Source organism: Macaca thibetana, chromosome 13 (genome assembly GCF_024542745.1).
Source record: "Macaca thibetana thibetana isolate TM-01 chromosome 13, ASM2454274v1, whole genome shotgun sequence".
In the NCBI taxonomy this organism is placed as follows: domain Eukaryota; kingdom Metazoa; phylum Chordata; class Mammalia; order Primates; family Cercopithecidae; genus Macaca; species Macaca thibetana.
The window spans coordinates 66,668,565-66,691,408 of record NC_065590.1 but is presented as its reverse complement, the minus strand read 5'-3'; the positions used below and the strand labels follow the sequence as shown (position 1 = coordinate 66,691,408).

Below are 22,844 nucleotides of genomic sequence, written 5' to 3'. Positions count from 1 at the left end.
AAACCAATCTATAGAATCCATGCAATTCCTATCAAAATACCGATGACATTCTTCACAGAAATAGAAAAAAAAAGTCCTAAAATTTATGTGAGACTACACAAGACTCAGAATAGCTGAAGCTATCCTAAGCAAAAGAACAAAACTGGAGGAATCACATTACCTGACTTGAAATTATACTGCAGAGCTAGAGTAAATAAAACAGCAGGTTACTGGCATAAAAACAGACACATAGACCAATGGAACAGAATAAAGAACCCAGAAACAAATCCACACACCTATAGTGAACTCATTTTTCACAAAGTTGCCAAGAACATACACTGGGAAAAAGTCTCTTCAGTAAATAGCCCTAGGAAAACTGAATATCCATAGGCAGAAGAATGAAACTGGACCTCTGTCTCTCGCTGAATACAAAAACCAAATACAAATTGATTAGAGACTTAAATCTAATACCTCAAACCATGAAATTACTACAAGAAAACCTTGAAGAAAATCTCCAGTACATTGGTTTGGGCAAAGATTTCTTGAGCAATACCCCACAAGCACAGGCAACCAAAGCAAAAATGGATAAATGGGATCACATCAATTTAAAAAGCTTCTGTACAGCAAATAATACAATCAACAAAGTGAAGAGGCAACCCACAGAATGGGAGAAAAATATTTGCAAATTACTCATCTGACAAAGGATTAATAACCAGAATATATAAGGAGCTCAAACAACTCTACGAGATAAATTCTAATAATGAGATTTTTAAAAATGGCAGCAGATTTGAATAGACATTTCTCAAAAGAAGACATACAAATGGTAAACAGGCATATGAAAAGGTGCTCAACACCACTGATCATCAGAGAAATGCAAATCAAAACTACAATGAGATATCTCACCCCAGGTAAAATGGTTTATACACAACAGACAGGCAATAACAAATGCTGGTGAGGATGTGGTGAAAAGGAACCCTTTGCACCTTTTCTCTTGGTGGGAATGTAAATTAGTACAACCACTATGGAGAACAGTTTGGAGGCTCCCCAAAAAACTAAGAATTGAGCTACATATGATCCAGCAATTCCACTGCTAGGTATATACCCTGCAAAAAAGGAAATCAATATATGGAAGTGATATCTGTACTCCTATGTTTGTGGCAGCACTGCTTATAATATCTAAGATTTGGAAGCACCCTAAGAGTCCATCAACAGATGAATGGATAAAGAAAATGTGGTACATACACACAATGGTGTACTATTCAGTTTTGATGTTTCTAAACATCAAAATAATTGAACTCATGGACATAGAGAATAGAAGGATGGTTACCAGAGGCTGGGAAGAGTAGTTGGGGGAAAAGGGGGAGGCTAATGGGTACAAAAATATTTGATGGGTATAAGATATTACTATTTGCTATCACAACAGGGTGACTGGTGTCAATAACAACTTAATTGTACATTTTAAAGTAATGTAAAGAGTCTAATGTGACTGTTTATAACTCAAAGGGTAAATGCTTGAGGGGATGGATATCCCATTCCCCCTGATGTGCTTATTTCACATTGCATGCCTGTATCAAAACATCTCATGTACCCCATAAATATATATATATACTATGTACCCACAAAACATTTTTAAAAATTACAAAAATAGAAAAAAGTAAAAAAAAAATCACATTTGTGTAAAATGCTCATAGAGCTCAATTCTAGGTGCTCTGGAAACACAATAAATGTGTGCATGCATACACACCTACAAATACTCAAACGTCTTCTATAGTAGGCTGAATCTCAGTCAAAGGAGAGCAGTTGTGCAACTGTCACTCCCCAACAACAACAACAATAACAATATTCAAAAGACTTTTCTGTACTTTTAGAATCACTATACATACATGTTTGGAGTGCTGGTGTTGAAGATGTCAATGGAGCTTAAATAGGCATTCTGTAAGTTAGGCATCACACTCTTTTCACATGTAGACCCATTAAATCATTTCCCAGATGTTAAAACCATAGGTCCATGTCAAATTAATTCCTTTGGAGGAATGACTAATCTTGAGTTAGCCTAATTTCAGTACTGAGAGGTTAAGGAGCACACCAAATCAGCTACTCTTCATCTGGATTCTAAACCATCATTGAACATAACAAGCTTGTGCTCAGATTACCTTCTGTAGAATTTCTCAGAGCTAGTCATGTGTTAGTGTGCCCTCTGACACCTGAGATGGGGATAAATTTTATGCAATATTTCATAGATCCATTTTTTTTTTTTCCTACCATGGAAGCTTTACTTCACCAAACATGCGACAAGACAGTTCTTTTTCAACCAAATTTTGAAAACTGTGATTTGGAAGGTTACATCTTGGTGAACTTTTTGGAGGTCTGTTTCTCAACCTATTTAATGAATATTTACTGTGTCTTTCCTCGAAAAGTAGATACAATTATCCAATAACTTGGACATGGTAACCCAAATGGATTATTGAGAAGAAAAAAACAAGTTTTGGGGACATATACTCTTTATAATGGTTATGTATTTAGTCTGTGTTCCCCAAAAGAGCATGGGCCTTTACCTTGGCTCAGGGACACATGTATTGAACATAACCTAAATTCATAAATGTTATGTAAATTTAGTTTCTTTATAACAAAACTCTGGGATTTGGTTTTTAGCATATTGTGTTCTTATTTTGTCTTCTAATTCTTCACATTCCTCAAGAAGGTATAACTTTATAAATTACCATAGTTTATTGTTGACATGGTTGTTGATAATTTTAAAAAATGTAATATATCAGGGTTTATGATTTATGGGACCTGAAGGAATTCAATTTTGTGTTTAAATCTCTAATCTCATTAGTTGTTTTTCCTTTCCCCTGCCTGTAGTAGCATAGTAGATATTTGTCTTTTTAAGCAAAAAAATATTTAAATATTAATGATAGCAAAATCATCTCTGGGAAAATGATATAGTAACTGTTCTTAAATGTGTGGTAGAGTGAAAATAGTGTTAGAAGGTGGATGTGACCTCTATTCCTCCACACATGTCTGATAGAAAGTGAGGAAAGAAGAGGTAAGCTTTCATTTCATTCCCTTTTACAAAAGTACAACAACTGACCAATTTCCCTACACCTTATATGTAAAATTATTTCTTCATAACTCTTACAAAACTAAATGCACAACTCAAAAAATTGGTAAAAATTGTATGTTGAATTTCGAAAAGTCGTATGCTTATAAGCAACTGTAAGTGAATTGTCGGGTGGATTTCCTATTGTTTATTTTAGATTAATGACCTGAAAATTAAATGAAATTTATCATGTATGGGTGATAGGTCCCTCAATATAATACTAACTTTCATTTAAATGATTCTTATCTCATTTTCCAATCATCTTTGCTTACAGAATGTTGAAGAGCGAAGGGAAGGGTGTTAAACATTTCAACATACATTGATTGAAACATGATTAATATGATGGGCAGGGAGACTACAAGGATGAAATATGGCCACAAAATAATAATTTAACTTTGATTTTCAAAAAATGTCTACTTAACACTTTGGAAATGTTAGTTTATAAAGAGTGTTTAATGTTAATTTTTACAGAGTTGGTATTCACAAAAACTTTTTCAAATGATTATTTATTAAACTAAGTGGACAGTAATCTGAGAATAATAATAATATTATTTTGCTCTTACACCTTGCCATAACACTACTGAATATCTTTCACAAATTAATTTTATTATTTGTTTTTCATTTTTAAAAGGCAAGGAAATGACTGTGGAGCAGTGTAGCACAGAGGTTAAACACAAGCTTCAAATCCTACTTCCTCTTTTTACTAGTTGTGTGATCTTGGGCATATTATTTAACTTTTCCGTGTGTCAGTGTTTCCATCTGTAAAATGGGTGACTATCTCATAGAGTTAATTGTCAGAATTAATAAATTAATGCCTGTAACTTGCTTAGAAGTGTGCTTGGAAAATAGTAAAAGCTCCATACATACCAAGATAGTTTTTAGGTGACATGCCCAGCATGGCAGAAAGTTGGGATTTGAACATAGATTTGTCTGAATCTAGAACTTAGGATTTTAACTGCAACAACAAAAAGACTTTTTATTTCATAGAATGTATTTTATCTATATAAGTGAAGCAATAAAAGTAGTAAAGATTTAAAAATAGTTTGCTATTTTTGTGTTTCTTTGCATTAAATTCAACAATAGCTTGTGTTTCTTTGCATTAAATTCAACAATAGCTTGCAATTGGTAATGGTTCTTAGAATAATTTCATATATAACTGCACTTTGTCTCTCAGAAGGCAAGCTGCTGGGCAGATTAAGGAACTAGAGTTATAATGATTATTGTATATTATTATTAATCGGAATCTAACACATTGCTCAGAATAAATATTCACTGGAGTCTTCTTTCTCATTTACCTAAAACACACCTGGTTCAGAAAATGATTCAAGACATTTCCTGGTCCTCATCACTTCTGTTAAGGTATGATTTCATTTTTAAAATTTAGGAAGTTCGTGGCACTTCCTAGAAAGGTAAAAGTCAAAAAAAGCATGATTTTCCTTTTTTAGAATGAATGTGCCAATTTTTTTTTAGAAAATTGTTGCTATCCAAAATTAACACTCCCTTTCAAGATGTCTGTTTGATGATTTGTTGTTGTTGTTGTTGTTGTTTTGTTTTTTTTTTGTTTTTTTTTTTTTTTGAGACGGAGTCTCGTTCTGTCACCCAGGCTGGAGTGCAGTGGCCAGATCTCAGCTCACTGCAAGCTCCGCCTCCCAGGTTCGCACCATTCTCTTGCCTCAGTCTCCCGAGTAGCTGGGACTACAGGCGCCCGCCACCACGCCCGGCTAGTTTTTTGTATTTTTTAGTAGAGACGGGGTTTCACCGTGTTAGCCAGGATGGTCTTGATCTCCTGACCTCGTGATCCGCCCGTCTCGGCCTCCCAAAGTGCTGGGATTACAGGCTTGAGCCACCGCGCCCGGCCTGTTTGATGATTTTCTAAAACAATAGAAAATTTCATTTAGTATCTGTTGTTAAGAACCATAATGTCACATATATATATTTTGTAGCTTTCAATAATCGTGGGTAGCATTCACATAGGATTCAGGCTAAGGAGTATGATAGATGTCAAATAGATATATATCAATCCTTTATTGTAGAGGACACTTCCTTTTAAACATGCTGAAACTTTTAAAATAAGGATTCTCTATTAGCAAAGATTATATCAATAAAACATCCAAGGAAATTATCCTTCTGGGAGAAAGTACATTTTTTTCCTAATCTTCAGCTGTGGTTTTGTTAACTCCTCTTTTCAAATAAATTAGACTGGCAACAACTTTTCTTTAATTGCACAAAGGGAATGATTTTTAATCTTAGTTGCACATTAGAATTTCATGGAATGGACTTAAATTACCCTTGTCTGGACCCCACTAACATATTTAATTCCTCAGGGGTGCAATATGGGCATCACCAACCCTAAGTGATTTTCATGTGCAGTCAGAGTTGATAACCATGGCTCATATCAGGGAAAGAAATCAATGGGATAAGAGAGGCCGTTTTCTCCTCAACAGTACCAAGTGCCTCTTGAATTTGTTTCCCTTGTATTACTTCACAAACCTTAAAACCACTATCAAAAATTCTGTGGCATACAATTTTCTTCCAATACCTTGCCATGAGATTTGAAAATGTCACATAACTTTAAGATAAAAAATTGAAAAAGGATCTTCATGGGCACATCACGTCTGATCAGAATACCAAGTGAACTGGATCCCAGGAAACCTTCACCTTCCAATGATTGAACTTGGAGAAATCCTATAGCCTCTCTGGCCTTCAGATTCCTTACCAGCACCTTTGGCTAGCCTCTGGCCTTTTGTGTCATTTTTAACGTTCTTAAAATCGTTACTATTCTCTCAGGGACCACTCAGTGTATCAGTTTTTAATCACCTGATCAAGGGGATTTGGAATTTTTTTTTTTTTTCAGAATTGCCAATAATATCTTTTCCCTTGAAACATAATGACCTTTTCTGTGGGCCAAAATTTTCCAGGCTTCTGGAGGAGTACATTTCTACTCTTACTTTCATACAAACTCTCTCCCAACATTCAGACATACTCTTCCGCGTCAAATCCTCTAAAAAGTGGTTGCTCCTCCTGTCATTGTTGCACCATAGACCAGGCCCACAGGTATCCAGACAGGTCTCATCATGTAGACAGAAGCCTCCAACCTGTGCTCTATACTATTCTGAATTATTTCAAATTTTTTCACCATACTTAGCCACCATGAATTTGCTTCATACCTCAGCTAACTATAACACAGATCATTAACAGCCTTTTTTTTTTTTTTTTTTTTTTTTTTTTTTGGCAGAGTCTCGCTCTGTCGCCCAGGCTGGAGTGCAGTGGCATGATCTCGGCTCACTGCAACCTCCACCTCCCAGGTTCAAGCAATTCTCCTGTCTCAGCTTCCTGAGTGGCTGGGATTACAGGCATGCACCACCACACCTGGCTAACTTTTGTATTTTTAGTAGAAATGGGGTTTCACTATGTTGGCCAGGATGGTCTCAATCTCTTGACCTCATGATCTTCCCTCCTCAGCCTCCCAAAGTGCTGGGATTACAAGCGTGAGCCACCATGCCCAGCCATCTTTTTTATATTTATTTATTTTTTTTACATAAGACTACCAACACCTTCAATTTTCCTCTCAAAATATTATTTCTTTAAGATTTTCTACATGTATAGTCATCACTAAATGCTTAAGAAGTCATGAGTTACAAGGGCAAGCAACTTGACTGTCATGAATTTTCTTCCATAAATGTTGACATAGTATATACAAAATTAGCAGTAAGTCATTCTCTATTACTTATATTATGCTTCTTGAATTAGTTTTCAAAAGAAAAAACAGGAGCAGACATTTCTCATGAGGAGTGCACACTTGAAATGTACTTGGCAGTAGGCAAACGAGAACATAGTAGCTGATATATACGCATTGCATCTGTTCATAAATACTAGCGGCATCATTTATGTGAACCTTTTACATTTTGAAAATTGCAAAGACTCCTGCTGTGCTGTTTCTTTTGAGAAGCCGGCTGGTATGTGGTGTTTAATTAAGTATTTTAAAGCCATCTTTTTGTAGGCCTGTTCCACTTTAGCAAAAGTTATGACAGCTTGTCTCTGTTAGTTTAAAAAAAGAAGGCATCGTTTATTCTCTCTCTCTTTCTAACTCTCTCACAAATAGACTATTAGTATTTTTAAGTAAAGTAAAATAGCCTATTTTAGAAATATAGAAATGTGTTATTTTAATGTGCTCTCAATGTCAATAGATATATAAAAGAATAATTTGATGAAAATAATCTTTTAGTATTGTAATTATTTTAATAATTATAGTGCATTATTGAAATAAAAAACACATTTCCTCTTCCTCTGCCACTTTTTGGTGTAATGGGACATTCACAGCTTGAAAGAAACCACCACATAACTAGTCATTTCATCTGTATCTGTTAAATGAATTGCATTCCCAGACATCTAAGTTATCCAGAGAACATCTCTTTGATCAGTATTACAAATTATTTTTATTTTCTTTCACTTGCTTATTAATAATTTTCCATGTCACATCTGTCATCAGAGAAGGAAAGTCACATTCAATATTTCTCCATTTGTCTCTTTTCTTTTTTCCTACTCATACTCTGCATTGAAAACTTAGTTAAGCAAAAAGAATTGGTTCAAATCTTATTTGAATTATGGACACATTATTCTCATCAAAATAAATCTTGAGTTTAAATTCCATTATCCTGTGTAAATTTTCTTTAATTTAATCTTGGCAAAACATGCATATTTTATAGATAAGACCTATAATGTTTTCTCTTGACTTTTGTGTTTGCCAGGAGTTCACAGACTTTGCTAACAATTTTAACAGATATGCTTTAATTTAATAACTACAATTTGGTAATTAGCTGGAGTTGCATTTCAAAGTGCCATTGATGTGATTTGGCTGGATTAATCTGTATTCTAGAAAATATGGGATAGTCATATAGATACTGGTGTTGTTACTCTGTTCATATTCACACTTTTACCTTGCATTCCTGAGACACAGAATTTTTGATATACTGCCACAATCTATTCCCAAAACATCACTGATGATGAAACGATAATAATCTTTGGAAACATTTCCTCTCGAGTTCCAAAGTTTTCAGTCAGTAGAAAAAAAAGAAAGAAGACGAAATTTTAAAGGTGCTGAGAAAAACCCAGGGCTCACAGCTGGTTTCAGCAACTTCGACTTGCATAAGACCCCATGTTTGTGAAAACAACCCAAGAATCTTTGAACAGGATGTAATCAACCTCCGATCTGCTGAGAAATAACTGCAAAAATGACTTCAGCTGCCAAAAATAATAATGTGGTTTACAAGCAGCTCTTCCTATGTCTAAGGAAGAACTAGTCACACATGCGAGTTTTTGCTGGCTTGAGGAGAACAAGCAAGGAAAAAGACAAATCCCACCTACCCTAGCCTAAAATACACAGTGAGTCTCAGAACCCCGCGGAAGCTGTGGCTCATTTCTAAAGGTGCTGGCAATATCGAGGAAGACTTGTATCCACAAAATTCCAAATGGTAAGTGACCCAGGGCAGAGGGATTTTATTTGGCAGCAAATCTGTGCTGTCACTTTCCTTCGGTAGCAAAGCTTCCTTGTCTTGTGGAGGCAGAGCTGTTAAATATCTCTTAGTCACTAGCCCCAACCTTTTTTTGGTTGTTGTTGTTTGTTTGTTTTTCTTTTCAAAATATTATCTGGCACCTTCCCTTAAAGGACATCAAGGGCTCTGGAGGAAATATTTTCAAATGATCCTTTATATAAGTTGCATCACAAAAGCCCGGCACCTACCTCTGTCAAGCCTTGGCTGCTCAGTCCGCACGGGCTGGATGTGAAAAAAGATCCCGGTATGATGGCTTCTCTAAATTTACCAGAAAGAAAGGACCTGGGATGCTTGTCCTTTAAGTGTCTCTAAACATGGTTTGCATAGCTGGATCTCAGCTTATCTGTGCCTTTCGGCTTTCGCTTCCATACATGGATCTGTTCCCAACAGTAACTCCAAGCTGTCGAAAAGAAGCTATCTGGCAGCTCTCCGCTTCATCCAACACATGGATGATAAAAATACACATATAGCGATTCTTCCAGCTAGGCCCATTTCCCACCCCATGATCCTGCCACTATGCTTTTTTTTTTTTTTTTTTTTTTTCCAAAACACTTTTGAGATTGGCATTTCTACTCTCCAAATATTTAGATCATAACCAATTTTTACCTGATTCTCACATAAAGCTTTTAGGGTATGGGTTCACCTAGCTTTATGAAAACTGAGAGACAATTATGGTTCCTTGCCATAATTAAGTCTTCATCCTTAAAGATTCTAGTGATAGCATGCATATGGGACCTGTGAAATGTTTAATGAATGAATTTATAAACGAATGACTGAACAGATGAATAGCACTGCATGTGAATGAATAAATACATACTTTACATATTTATTTAATTGGGAATAGTGATTAACATTTTGGATTATTTGTCTTCAAGGAAAAGATAGCAGAGGGTAAAAGTTATCAATATCTCTAAGAGAGAAGAAGCCGTTATTTTAAACAGCTTCTCATGTAGGGTATTGTGGCAGTTCCCATTAAGCTACTTTCTAGAACATGGTTTAAGATTTATAATATTTTTTAAAAGTTAAAGAATGTTAATATGAATAGAATTCTACTTGTTACATTTGTTAATTGTCAAGGATAGTTTAAGTGACAGATATCTGTGACTTAAATGTTAGGTGGAGGATAAATACTGCTCTGCATAGTGGAGAGGTACTCCCTTAGGGGGTTGCTGAAGCTCTGCTTAACACCCCAGTTCTTTAGAAATTTAGCTTCTCATTTTTAACATTTATTTCTCTAATTTTTTCCAACTTGTTAATCTTGTGGAACAAGAGGTCAAAATATAGAGAGAAAGAGAAGAGAGAGAATTTCAAAATAATAATTTTCCATTGATTTTTTTTTTCCGAAACCATGTTAAAACCCTTGTAAGTTCTTCTGTTTGAAGAAGCAAAAATAAATCAGAGGCATACATACAGACATAACTCATTTTGGTGTGGCAGAAATGAAATGAGTTTTCTTAAAATATTCAGGGGGGATAAAAGGAGGGAATAGTCAAAGCCAGGCTGGCAAAATGATCATTGTTGCAGGTGGTTGATAGGTACATAGGGGTTCATTATATTATCCTCTCTATTTATAGGTATATGCTTAAATTTGTATTAAAAATTGAAGGAAAAGAGAGAAAAGAGAACAACAAACAGGTATGTGAAAAAAAGACACAAAGTACAAACGGATGTATTAATGGTAAATGTGAGGATTCCTAGATTTGAGTAATTTCCCTGCCAAAGCATTTGGGTCAGAACAAGAAGGGATGAGATTGTGTTTTTTTAATTCAAAATATTCTGACATTCCAACCTCCTCCTTGCTACCTTCGATTATTCTATGTAATAATAATTTCTATCTAGTGAAAATTAAGATATGATATTTAAAAAGCCAACCTAATACAGCTCAGTTCTAGACATGGTAGATGGGTTCTTACCCAGGAGTCATTCAATACCCTCTCTTCCCTTACTTTTTCTACTTTAGAAGTTCAAAAGCAAAACCCCTTTTCCTATTGTCCCTCGCACCTAGAGATGACCAGGTAGCAGAATATTGTCCAAACAGATATCAACAGGAGTTCCCTGAGAGGGACTTCAGGAAAGCTCACATTTGTTTAAAAAAAAAAAAAAAAAGACAGGCTCAGCTTTTGCCCCTCCTGTTCCTGCACCCCTTCCACCTCTTTCTTTCCCAGAGAGTAAACTTGAAGCCTGACATTGCAGCACTCATTTGCTCATTTGGTGACCAGGAGTGGGCAAACACAAGGACAAAGGCCTACAAAGTAAGGTAAATGGAGCAGATGGAAAGAACTGCAGTTCTTGCCAGTATTATTGAGTCACTACAGCGACACTAAATTGCCCCTCTAAACTTTTTGTCATGTGAGAAAAATAAAACGATAATTAATACAAAAAGTAGATTCTACATTATGAACTCAGGAACCAAAAAGCTCTGCTCTGGATCTGACTCTGTTACTTACTACCTGAGTGACATTGATCATGACATAGAGTTCTATTCCCTCCTTGTTACTCAAGAGAACAGTTGACTTCTTTAGCCAAGAGTTATCCTATGAAATAATGCATGTAATATATCTTCATACGTGGTAAGAGGGTACATCAATGGAAGATGTTGCTTATTTAATATGCCAGGTGATTGATACATAGGACACACAGTGACTCCACAGTTAAATATAGCAGTGCTCAGGAGTCTGCTTTCTGTTCAAAGAAGAATTTGCAGACACTTTCTTTGACTGGCTTAATTTCAAACTTCTTGGTAATTCTGTTCTGAAGTTAGGAACTTCCAAGATAGGGGACGTTTGTGTTTGTATATTCCAAAATGTATTTGCCCATGTTGGGTTGGCCAGATTGAGTTGGCATGTTCTTGGTGAGGTATACAGTGGAAGGGGGCCAGTTTCCTGCTTCACCTAGGCTAGGCTTTCCTTTTTCCTAGAAAAATGAGAGGCTCAGGAAAGCAGCCATGCTCACCACTATACCACCATCACCACCAAGAAGGCTCAGGAGATTCATTCCCAAATCTGGAGGATGCTGTGGGGTTCACGTGCGGGAAAAGATCTCCTGATAAAGAGGTTAAAGACCTATCATATCTCCAAAGAAAGAGGTTAAATGATTTGTGAGCTTGGTGAATGTGGAAGTCAGGATTTAATGTATTGACATTGATTTGCTTAACTCTGTGGGGAAGGATATAGTCATCTGGGCATGCTATTTTGCTGTGGGTTACAGGATGATTCTTTCAATGAAATAGTCTCCACCTCCTCCTAAAAGTATGTATGCCACTGTACATGTACCCCACCTTTGTCTGCTGGAAGAACATATCCTCAGTTTTTTAAGATTCAGCTAAGTGTCTCTTCCTTTCTGAAATCTTTACTGACTTCACCATTATGTATTCTGAAGTATATATAGCATATTGTTGTACATTCGCCCCTGTCTCCTCTTTGCATTTGGGCATTAGACGGTGAGCACCAAAGGACAGGGGCTCTGTATTATTTGCTTTTGTATCATCGGTATCCATTATAGTATCTGTCCTATAGAAAACAAACCTTAAGATTGTTGAATAACTAAATTCATTGCTAAGTGAACGAAAAATGGGATTGAAAAATGGGTAAATGGTTGTATCTCTCAACTAGTGACCATTAGCCTGGCAGTTTTTCCTGTTGTATAAGGCTCAAGAATCTCAAGCACCCCACTTCCCTGTGGGTAAAGACTGTCAACTAAAAGGAGACAGAAAACAGAGTGTGACAAAATATTTGTATCATTCTAATTTAACTGAGCAGATTATCTAAGGTTTCCAGTTATCCCAGGTAGAAGACCATTATATTAGGACAGATCATTTAGAGTGGATATCTGACTCAGATTTTTAGTATGAAAGAGAAGGGCAAGGATTGTAATCTTTTAAAAGATTACAAATATTCAATCCTTGGTAATACAATGTTTTTATTCCTTTGTCTAAGAATATGGGGGACTCTTTGATGAAAGACTTGTTAAAACATACAGCAAGTTTTGAAAGAATTTGAAGGTGAATAAATAAAGAAATATTTATTCCCTCTTTTAAGATTAAAAGCAATTATATTTAACCAACAAGGAAAAAAATTCAGCTAAAAAATTCCCATGCATATTTTTCTTTTTGAATTTAATTTCTACTAATATTATGACTTAGAGGATATCCAGGATAAAGGTAACCTATCATCAGGGCTCTCTTTCAGGGCAGAAAGAGAACATATAAAGACTAGAAATGAAAAAAAATGAAATTAAACAAGGCTTCTACTTAATCTCTGGATTCTTTCACTTAGCATAGTGTTTTCAAAGTTCATTCATTTGTATCATGCATCAGTACTTCATTCCTCTTTGTGGCTGAATACAATCTCATTGTATAGATGTACCTTGTATTATTTGTCCATTCATCTGTTCATGAATATCTGAGTAGCTTCTGCCTGTTAACTGCTATGAATAGTGCTGCTAAAAACATCCATGTACAAGTTTTTGTGTGGACATATATTTTTATTTCTTTGGGTATATACCTAGGAGTGGAAATGTTGGGTTATATGGAATCTCTGTGTTTAAATCATTTGAGAAACTGTCAGATTATTTTCCAAAGGAGCTGCACCATTTTATACTCACATTAGCAGTGTAGGAGGTTCAATTTCTCCACATACTCACCAACACTTTTGTTATCTGACTTTTTGATACTTGCTATCCTAGTGCCTTTGAAGTGGCATCTGATTGTGCTTTTGATTTGCATTTCTTTTGTGACTAATAATGTTGAGTAGTTTTTTTAATGGCTCATTAGTCATGTGTACGTTTTTCTTAGTGAAATGTCTATTAAGATCCTTAGCCGATTTTTAATCAGGTTATTTGTCTTTTTATGATTGAGTCCTAAGTGTTTTTTGTATAGTCTTGATAGAACACCCTTATCAGATATGTGATTTACAAATACTTTTTTCCACTCTGTGGATTAGTTTTTCACTTTCTTCATGCTGGCCTTTGCAGAACAAAAGTTTTTATTTTTATTTTTATTTTTTCTTGTAGCCATTGCAATTTTGGTGAAGTTCAGTTTAATCTATTATTTCTTTTGCTCATGCTTTTGGTATCATATCCAAAAATCTGTTGCCAAAGCTAAGGAAGGTCATGAATATTTACTCCTATGTTTTCTTCTAAGAGTTTTATGATTTTAGCACTTATATTTAGGTCTCTAATCCATTTGGGGTTAGTTTTTGTGTATGATATGAGATAGGAATCCAACTTCATTCTGCACATGAATAACTAGTTGTCCCAATGCCATTAGTTGAAGACTATTCATTTCTCCATTTAATAAACTTGCTACCCTTGTTGAAAATCAATAGAACACAGATGCAGGGGTTTATTTCTTGATGCTGAATTTATTTCTGGATGTTTATTTCTGGAATGGAATTCTGAATGGACGTCTATTCCTTTGATCTGCGGGTCTACCCTTATGCCAGTAGCATATTGTTTTGATTACCGTGGCTTTGTAGTAAATTTTGAAACCAGGAACTATGAGTCCTTCAACTTGGTTCGGTTTCAATATTTGTTGGCTATTTGGGGTTATTTGAAATTTAATATGAGTTTTAGAACCAGGTTGTCAACTTCTAAATAGTATCTATGTTGAATCTGTAGATGATTTTAGGGAATAATCTTAACAATGTTAACTCTTTTGATCTATGAATATGAGGTCTTTTCCCATTATTTAGATCTTCTTTAATTTCTTAATACATTGTATTTTTCAGAATATAGGTTTTGCACTTCTTTTATTAAATTTATTCCCTGGTATTTTATTCTTTTTGATGTCGTTATGAATGGAATTTTCTTAATTTCATAATTTAGATCGTTTGCTGCAAGTGTAAAGAAGTAAAAACTGATTTTTGTGTATTGATCTTGTATTCTGCAACTTTAATAAATTCATTTACTAGTACTAATAGTTTTAGGTGGATTTCTTAGGATTTTCTATACATAAAATCATGTCATCTTCAAATAGTCCTAATGTTACTTCTTCCTATCCAATCTTGATGTCTTTTATTTCTTTTTTTTTTTTTTTGTGCTAATTGGCCTGTGTAAAACCTCCAGTGCAATGCTGAATACAAGTGGTAAAACAGACATCCTTATTTTGTTCCCGAACTTAGGGAGAAAGCATCCAGTTTTTCACCAGTAAATTTAATATTAGCTGTGAGGTTTTCTTATCTGTCATTATTATTTTGAGGATATTTCCTTTTATTCCTAGTTTGTTGAGATTTATTTTTTGTCTTCTTTTTTTTTAAATCATAAAAATGTGTTGAATTTTGTCAAATGCTGTTTTAGCATCCATTGGGGTGGACTTTTTTTTTTTTTATATGGTAGAATATATTAATTGATTTTTAGATGTTAAACCAAACTTGCATTTCTGGGATATATTCAACTTGGTCAGGGTGCATAATTATCTTTATATATTGCTGGGTTCAGTTTGCCAATGTGTTAATGATGATTTTTGTGTCCATATTCATAAATATGTTGGTCTGTAGTTTTCTTGTGATTTTGTTGTCTGTTTTTGTATCAAGGTAAAACAGGCTTCATGAAATACATTGGGAAGTCTTCTCTCTCAGCATATTAATTGTAAGAGTTTGTAAATAATTTCTATTGATTCTTTTTTAAATGCTTGCTAGAATTCATCCATGAAGCAATATGGACTTTGGCTTTTTCTTAATGGGTAGGTTTTGAATACTGAATTAATATTTTAATTTGTTGTAGGTTTATTCACATTGTTTATTTCTTCTTGAGTCAGTTTAGGTACTTTGTATCTTTCTAGGAATCTGTCCACTTCATATAAATTATCTAACTTGTTTGCATATAATTGTTTACAGTATTTGTTTTAATACTTTTTATTTCTGTAAAGTCTGTAATAATGTCCCATCTTTCATTTCTCAATCTTGCAATTTGAGTCCTCTCTTTTTGTCTTACTCAATCTAGCTAAGCATTTATCAATGTATGCTTATAGTCATGATATCTCCTCCACTATAATTATAAAATGCCTTTCTTTATCTCTAGTAACATTTTCTGGTTTAGTCTATTTGGTCTAAGTTTTAACCACTTCGGCTTTCCTACAGTTGCTGTTTGCAAGATATGTCATTTCCATCATTTTACTTGTAGCCTATTTGTGTCTTTGAACCTAAGTATATCTTCTTTTCTAAACATACACATGGATAGTGTTTTCTTTATTAAAAAAATCCAGCCTGACACTCTGCTTTCTGGTTGAATTAATTCACAGACATTTAATGTTTTTATTCATGTATTTGAATTCACATCTTACATTTTACTTTTGTTTTCTATATGTCTGTTGTCTTTTTTGATTCTCAATTCCTCTCTATGGTTTTCTTTTGCTTTAAATGAGCATTTTCTAATGTTGCATATTAATTTCTTTAATAATTTTTTCACTATATTTTTGACTTAATTTGTAGTGGTTACTCTAGAATATACTATATACATCTTAACTGATCAAAATTAGCCTTAAACTAACCTAATTCCCGTGATATATAGCTTTATTTCATTTTCCTCTTTTTTGTGGTGGTGTTCTACGTATTACATCTATTAATATTACAAACCTCAAAATACATTTCTATAATTATTATTCTACCATATGTAGTCATTTTCTTAGCCCATTGCAGCTTTACTCTCCCTACCTCCTTGGTACTATTATCAGCAAATATATTATGCATATATTACAAAAAGGATGTTACATATATAAAAAAAAGTTTTTACAATTTCTCTTAAATCCATCAGGAGAAGAAAGGAAAATATGCATTTATAGTGTCTTTTATACTTGCATAATTACTTTTACTGGTACTCTTTGTTTGTTTGTGTGACTCCACATTGCAATCTGGTGTCAATTGCTTTTAGCCTGAAGAATTTCTTTTAGTAATACTTACCAGGTGAATTTGCTAGAAACACATTTCCTCACCTTCTGTTTATCTGATAAAGTCTTTATTTTGCCTTATTTTTTAAAAGCAGCACACTGTTTTTCTCTTATTGCTTTGAAGAGTTATCATTATCTTTCACTTTTAGCATTTTTACGTGATATGTCTGTGAGTCTCTTTGTGTTTACCCTACTTGAAGTTTGTTGTAATTATTGTCAATAAATGTAAGAAGTTTCAGTCACTGTATCTTTAAATATGTTTTTCTCCTTTCTCTCTTTTATTCTGATCATCCCATTATATGTATATTGGTACACTTAATGGTATTCCGTATTTCTCTGAGCATCTATTCATTTTTCCTCATTCTTTTTTCTGTCTGTTCTTCAGCTTGCCTAACTTCTATCAATCTATTTTTAAGTTCACTAATTCTTTTTCCAGTTCAAATCTAATATTACTTCTAATAAATGTTTTATTTCAGTTATTATAGTTTTCTGCTCCAGAATTTTCATTTGGCTCATTTTAATGATTTGTTTGATATTTGTTTTGACCTCAGGAGCATTCCTTCAAGTTGTCAGATTGTCTGGTTTTCTCCTGCAAACTAGTTGGCCTACAAACTAGGCTGTATCTTTATCAGATCATAAAACTCTTCTCAATATTTTTTCACTGCAACCTTCTCTGTTCTTGAGATTATCCTTTGGCTTCAACTTCTTCACGTTTTGTTGAAAATAAAGTCAGCCATTTTGGGAAGAATTTAGAGTTACTTTGTGGCCTATTTCTCCTACTAGGCAAAATCTCTGGGTTAAGGCCCTAGAACTGAGAATTGGGACACTGACAAGATTCTCTTTGAGTGACTTTCTTGTTTCAGCAACTGAGAACTTGATGCAGGGAGGGAGAGCTGCGCAGCCTGAGGTCACTTTAGCTGTCCAGTTGTAGAACAATTATCACTTCAAGTTCTGGGGCAAGGGCTATAAGGATCTCAGTATTCCCAACAGGCAGACTGTATATTCCATGAGTGGGGATTGAGCAGAGAAAGGGAACTGCTATTCTTGTCTGTGTTTACCCAGGTCTTAGCCTCAGCAATAGGCACTTGGAGGTAGGATGAGAAACACTGAAGTACTGCTCCTCCTGAGAAGAAATTCCTCTAGATGGAGAGTGGGAATGGTAGAATCCCTGTATTCTTGGCTCCAGAAGTCTGGAATGGAGGCTCTACCCTGCTGAGCTGGGTAGGGAGAGAGAGAGGACTTGCTTTGTTCAAGTACCACGGACTTGCCTTTCTTACTGAATGTTTAGAAATTTCTTTGAATTGATGTTTCTTCATTTGCTGTCTGCCTTTAGCACAATTTTCAAGGGGCCTTTAAAAACATAATTTTTATCAGTTTCATTGGAGTCAGTGGAGCTCCAAATACTGTCATGCCAGAAGTTGGTCTTTAGCCTAAACTTCTTTTATAACCCATAGCAGGTTTTATATACGGTGTGATCTCCTCAAGGCATAAAAAATGTATTAGATCTTAGTGCCTAGGGTAGTCCTTGGTATGCATTAGATAATCAATTAAATTTTGTTGAGTTACATTTAAATAAAGCATAATCACATCCTTATTTTTACATTTTGAAGTCTTCAGAGTGGTTGCATTTTTGCTGTTTAATTTTGTCACCAAATCTTATTTTCATTTACAAATTAGAAGACAGAGTCAGAGACGTAAAATGATTTACCTATGAATGCATGGTAAGTCAGCGAATTTTTCAAAAGACAGCATACTCATTTTTTCCCATAGCTGTTAACTTTTCCTTTTTCCCCATTTATCTTAAAGATAAGTCATGAGTTAGAGAAATCTGTTTCCTAAACAGCAGAAATATTAGTACTTGCTGTAAGTATCAAGGCCTGAAATTTGATCTTCCCAGTCCAAAAATTATAAGGGATGTTTTCTATGGCTCTCAACACATCTGGTGCATAGGTAAAAGCTGTACATCCCTAAAACTGGAAGCAAGAAGCTTTTCATTAAAGAGTTTGCTAAGCTAAGCATATATTTTCTCTGTCCACTAACATATTTCTACAAATTTTACTTGTCTATATTGTTCCAAAAAAGCTTGGAGAATATAACTAAAGGGAGTTGCAACCAGGAATCCCTCTCAATACAGGGAAAATGATGAAAGTATTAGTTGACAAAGCCAATCTAACTAAGGATTTATTTTGGCCAAAACTGACTATTTGTCTACCTTACAAGTGAAGTGAAATGACGAATCAAACTGGAGGCCACTATTTTCAGCAAAACAATCAATGCAGAAACAAGAAGTCAAATGCTGCGTATTATCACTTGTAAGTGAGAGCTGAAAAATGTGTATGCATGAACATAGAATGTGGAATGATAGACACTGGAGATTTGGAAGGGTGGGAGGGTTGGAAGGGGTGGGAGATGAAAAATTACTTGATGGTTACAATGTAATTATTCAGGTGATTGATGCACTAAAAGCCCAGGCTTCACTACTATGTGATTTATTCATGTAAGAAAACTACACATGTACTCCTTAAATTTGTACAAATAAAAAAAAAAAAAGGAAAAAGGAAGCAAACAAACAAAAAATAAAACTGAACTAAAAAGGCATGCATGGTCAGACCCCAGAGTTGTTCTTGGGATCACCTGGGGAAATAACGCAGCAATTATCATATCAGCCTTCATACTTACAATGGACAACTAATTTTTAAGAATTATCCTATTTCCAGGATAAAGTACACATCTTTGCCAGTTTAAGCCTCCAAAGACATGCTTTTATCAAGCACCTTCAGCTATCCAGACTATAGGGTTATATCATCTTCTCAATTTTTGCTGTAATTCTTACTTTTGGAAATTTCCACATCGTTGTTGGTAGTATTCCATTATACGGGATATACCATAGTCTGTTTAACCATTCACCTACAGAAGAACATCTGAGTTGTTTTCAGTGTCTAGCTATCACAAATAAAAGTACTGTGGACATTTGTGTAAGGTTTTTATGTGAACATAAACTTTTCATTTCTCTAGGACAAATGTCCAGCATTATGGTTGCTGGGTCATATGGCGGCAGTATGTTTAATACTTTAAGAAACTTCCTGTCTTCTAGAGTGCCTATATAACTTTACATTCCAACCAGAACATATGATTGATTCAGTTTTTCTATAACCTTGTAATCATTTGGTTACAAGCTATTCTGGTTAGTGTATATCTCATTGTGGTTTTAATTTGCATTCTTCCAGTGGCTAATAGTGATCAATTTTTTATGTGCTTATTTGCCATATGCTCTTTGATCAAATGTCAATGTTTTTCACCTGTATTTTAATTAGATTTTTTAAACTGTTGATTTTGAGTTTTTAGATATCAGTCCTTTGAAAGGTATATTACTTGCAAATATTTTCTCCTGTCTATAGATTACCTTTTTATTTATTAAAGAGTCTTTTGGCTGGGCATGGTGGCTCACACCTGTAATCCCAGCACTTTGGGAGGCTGAGGCGGGCGGATCACGAGGTCAGGAGATCGAGACCATCCTGGCTAACACGGTGAAACCCCATCTCTAGATAAAATACAAAAAAAAAAAAAAAAAAATTAGCCGGGCGTGGTGACAGGCGCCTGTAGTCCTGGCTCCTCAGGAGGCTGAGGCAGGAGAATGGTGTGAACCCGGGAGGCAGAGCTTACAGTGAGCTGAGATGGTGCCACTGCACTCCAGCCTGGGCGACAGAATGAGACTCCGTCTCAAAAAAAGTCTTTCACAGAGGATCCGTTTTAAATTTTGATAAAAATTCATCAATTTTTATCATTTATGGATTATTTTTGGTGTTAAGAAAAACTTTTGCCTAGCTCTAAACCCTGAAGATTGTTCTTATTTTTTTCTAAAATTTTTATATTGTTATATTTTACATTTAAGTTTATGGTCTATTTTGAGTTATTTTTTTGCAGAAGTTGTGAGACTTAGGGTGAATTAGCTTCAAAATATTAATTGGAGGTGTTACATCTTCTTCTGTTTTATGACAGAGATTGTGTAGAATCGGTGTGAATTTTTCTTTAAGCGTTTTGTTGAATTTTCCAGTGAAACCATCTGTGCTTGGAGATGGTTTGGGGGAGGAATTTTAAAACTATATATTCAACTTTATTAGTAGTTATAGAGTTATTCAAGTAATCTGTTTTGTGTCAGTTGAGTTGTGGTAATTTGTGTTTTTCAAGGAATTGATTCTCTTTGTCGGTGGTATTTTTAAGTCCTATCTCTTTGCTGATGTTATATCTAGTTATTCTATCAGTTTTTGAGAGGGGTGTTGAAGTCTCCAACTGTAATTGTTGATTTGTCTGTTTCTTCTTTCAATTCTAAGAGTGAGTCTTGGCTTTTTGTACTTTGGTGTTCTATTGTTAGACGTATACACATTTAGAATTGCAATATTTTCTTGGTTGATTGACCCTTGCCATTCTCTGTCTCTGCTGCTTTGCTTTGCTTTGAAGTCTACTGCATCTGAAATAATTATAGCCACACTTGCTTTTTTTTTTGGACTAATGCTTGCATGATGTGTATTTTTCCCTCATTTCTTTTAACTTTCCTATATTGTTGCATTTGAAGTGAATTTCTTGTAGAAGGAACATGTCTTTTAATCACCTCTGCCCATCTCTGGATTTTGATTGATGTATTTAGGACATTTACCCCATTAAAGCAGGTATTAATATGCTAGAGTTGAGTTTCTCTTTTTTTGTTGTTTTCTCTTTGTTTTCTTTTTCATTTACTGTTTTTTTCTGCTTTCCTTTACATTTATGAAACTTTCTAAAAATTCCATTTTTATTTATCTTTAATGTTTTGAATGTATTTATTTTAGATATTATATATTATATATAGATAACTTATAACAGTTTACTAGTGTCATCGTTTTATTTGTTTGAAATTTGGAAGCTCTACCTTTCTTTATATCTTTTTACACTCCCACATTTATATTACAAATATCTTAAGTATTTTTTTCTACATAGATTTAAAATAATACCAGTTTTATAATTTTTATTTCAACTATCAAACATAATTATAAAACAGAAGAGGAGAATAAAATTGTATTGAATTTACTTGTAGTTTTATTTACCATGTTCTTCCCTCTTTCCTGATATTTGAACATTCCTTTAAGAAAAAAAAAACTATTTCCTTTCTGTTTAAAGAACGTCATTTAGCTGGTCTTTTAGGAGACGTCTACCAGCAAGCATTGCCTCTGTTTGTTTGTTTGTTTTAGTCTACTAATGTATTGATTTCCTGTTCATTTCTGAAAGATATTTTCACTAGGTATCACTAGTGAAATTATTTCCCGTATCACTTTAAAAATTATCTGCCACTTCTTTCTATCTTCCATAATTTCTAGTGAGAAATCCACTGTCATTCAAGTTTTTTTCCTTGGAAAGAAAAGTGCTATTTCTTTCTCACAACTGTTGAGATTTTTTTCTTTTCCTTTAGTTTTCAGAAGTTTTACTATGTAGCTTTGTATTGTGTGTGAGAGACTATCCTGTTTGGGATTCATTCAGCTTCTTGAATTGTAGATTTACATCTTTTGTCAAAGTTGGGCAGTTTTTGGCCATTATTTCTTCTATTTCTAATTTCTCAGCATCATCCTTTTTCTCCTCTCCTTCTGAGTCGTCAGTGACCCAAAGTCAGATTATAGTTCCACATGTCCATGAGGGTATACTGTTTTCCAGTCTATTTTCTCTTTGTTGTGTAAATTTGGTAATTTTTATATTTTTCTTCTGATTACTTTCTAATTTACTAATTTTTCCTCTGCCTCCTCCATTCTGCTGTTGAGCTCATCCATTGAGCTTCTTATATTACAATATTTTTCAACTCTAAACTTTTCATTTGTCTTCTTTATATCTTTTATATTTTTGCTGAGACTTTGCATGGTTTAATTGGTTTCAAGCGTGTTTGTAATTTTTCATTGAAATGTTTTCATAATGGTGGCATTAGATTTTTTGTCGATTATCCTAATATATTTGTCTTCTCATTGCTTGCATCTTGGATTGTCTTTTCTTTACTCAGAGATCTTCCTAGTTCTTGATATGACAAGTGATTTTTGACAGAAATATGGACAGTTTGAGCTTTATATTATAACACTGAATCTCACATAAATCTCTCTTTTAACTTGATTCCTCTGACACGATGCTGGTGGGGATGGGGAATTGCTGACTAATTATTACCAAGTGGGAGTAAATGACAAGGTTCCCTACTAGACTTCCATTGACACCAGAGGAATGGGTCTTCATTACCGCTGCTTGTAGGTAAGAGAGTTGGCTCTCAATAGGCCTCTATTGATACTCCCTACCGGGAGAAGTTATAGTGACTCATTGTACTAAA

General features: G+C 34.4%; 1 protein-coding gene and 1 long non-coding RNA gene across 19 annotated transcripts in view; one reads left to right on the top strand and one right to left on the bottom strand.

The window, feature by feature from the left end:
- Window positions 1–8,936, bottom strand: part of SLC8A1 (solute carrier family 8 member A1) — a 387,052-nt gene extending 378,116 nt beyond the window's left edge. For 6 of the 9 annotated variants that reach the window (XM_050753303.1, XM_050753305.1, XM_050753307.1 and 3 more), the window contains exon 1: window positions 8,820–8,936. The gene's annotated coding sequence lies outside the window, so the exon portion shown is untranslated. The remainder of the gene's footprint in view (window positions 1–8,819) is intronic. The other 3 variants (XM_050753309.1, XM_050753310.1, XM_050753304.1) reach the window with 1 other exon arrangement.
- Window positions 8,080–22,844, top strand: part of LOC126933577 (uncharacterized) — a 37,584-nt gene continuing 22,819 nt past the window's right edge. For 3 of the 10 annotated variants that reach the window (XR_007718662.1, XR_007718661.1, XR_007718666.1), the window contains exons 1-2: window positions 8,080–8,550; window positions 10,206–10,266. This is a non-coding gene — a long non-coding RNA (uncharacterized LOC126933577). The remainder of the gene's footprint in view (window positions 8,551–10,205; window positions 10,267–22,844) is intronic. The other 7 variants (XR_007718669.1, XR_007718664.1, XR_007718667.1 and 4 more) reach the window with 5 other exon arrangements.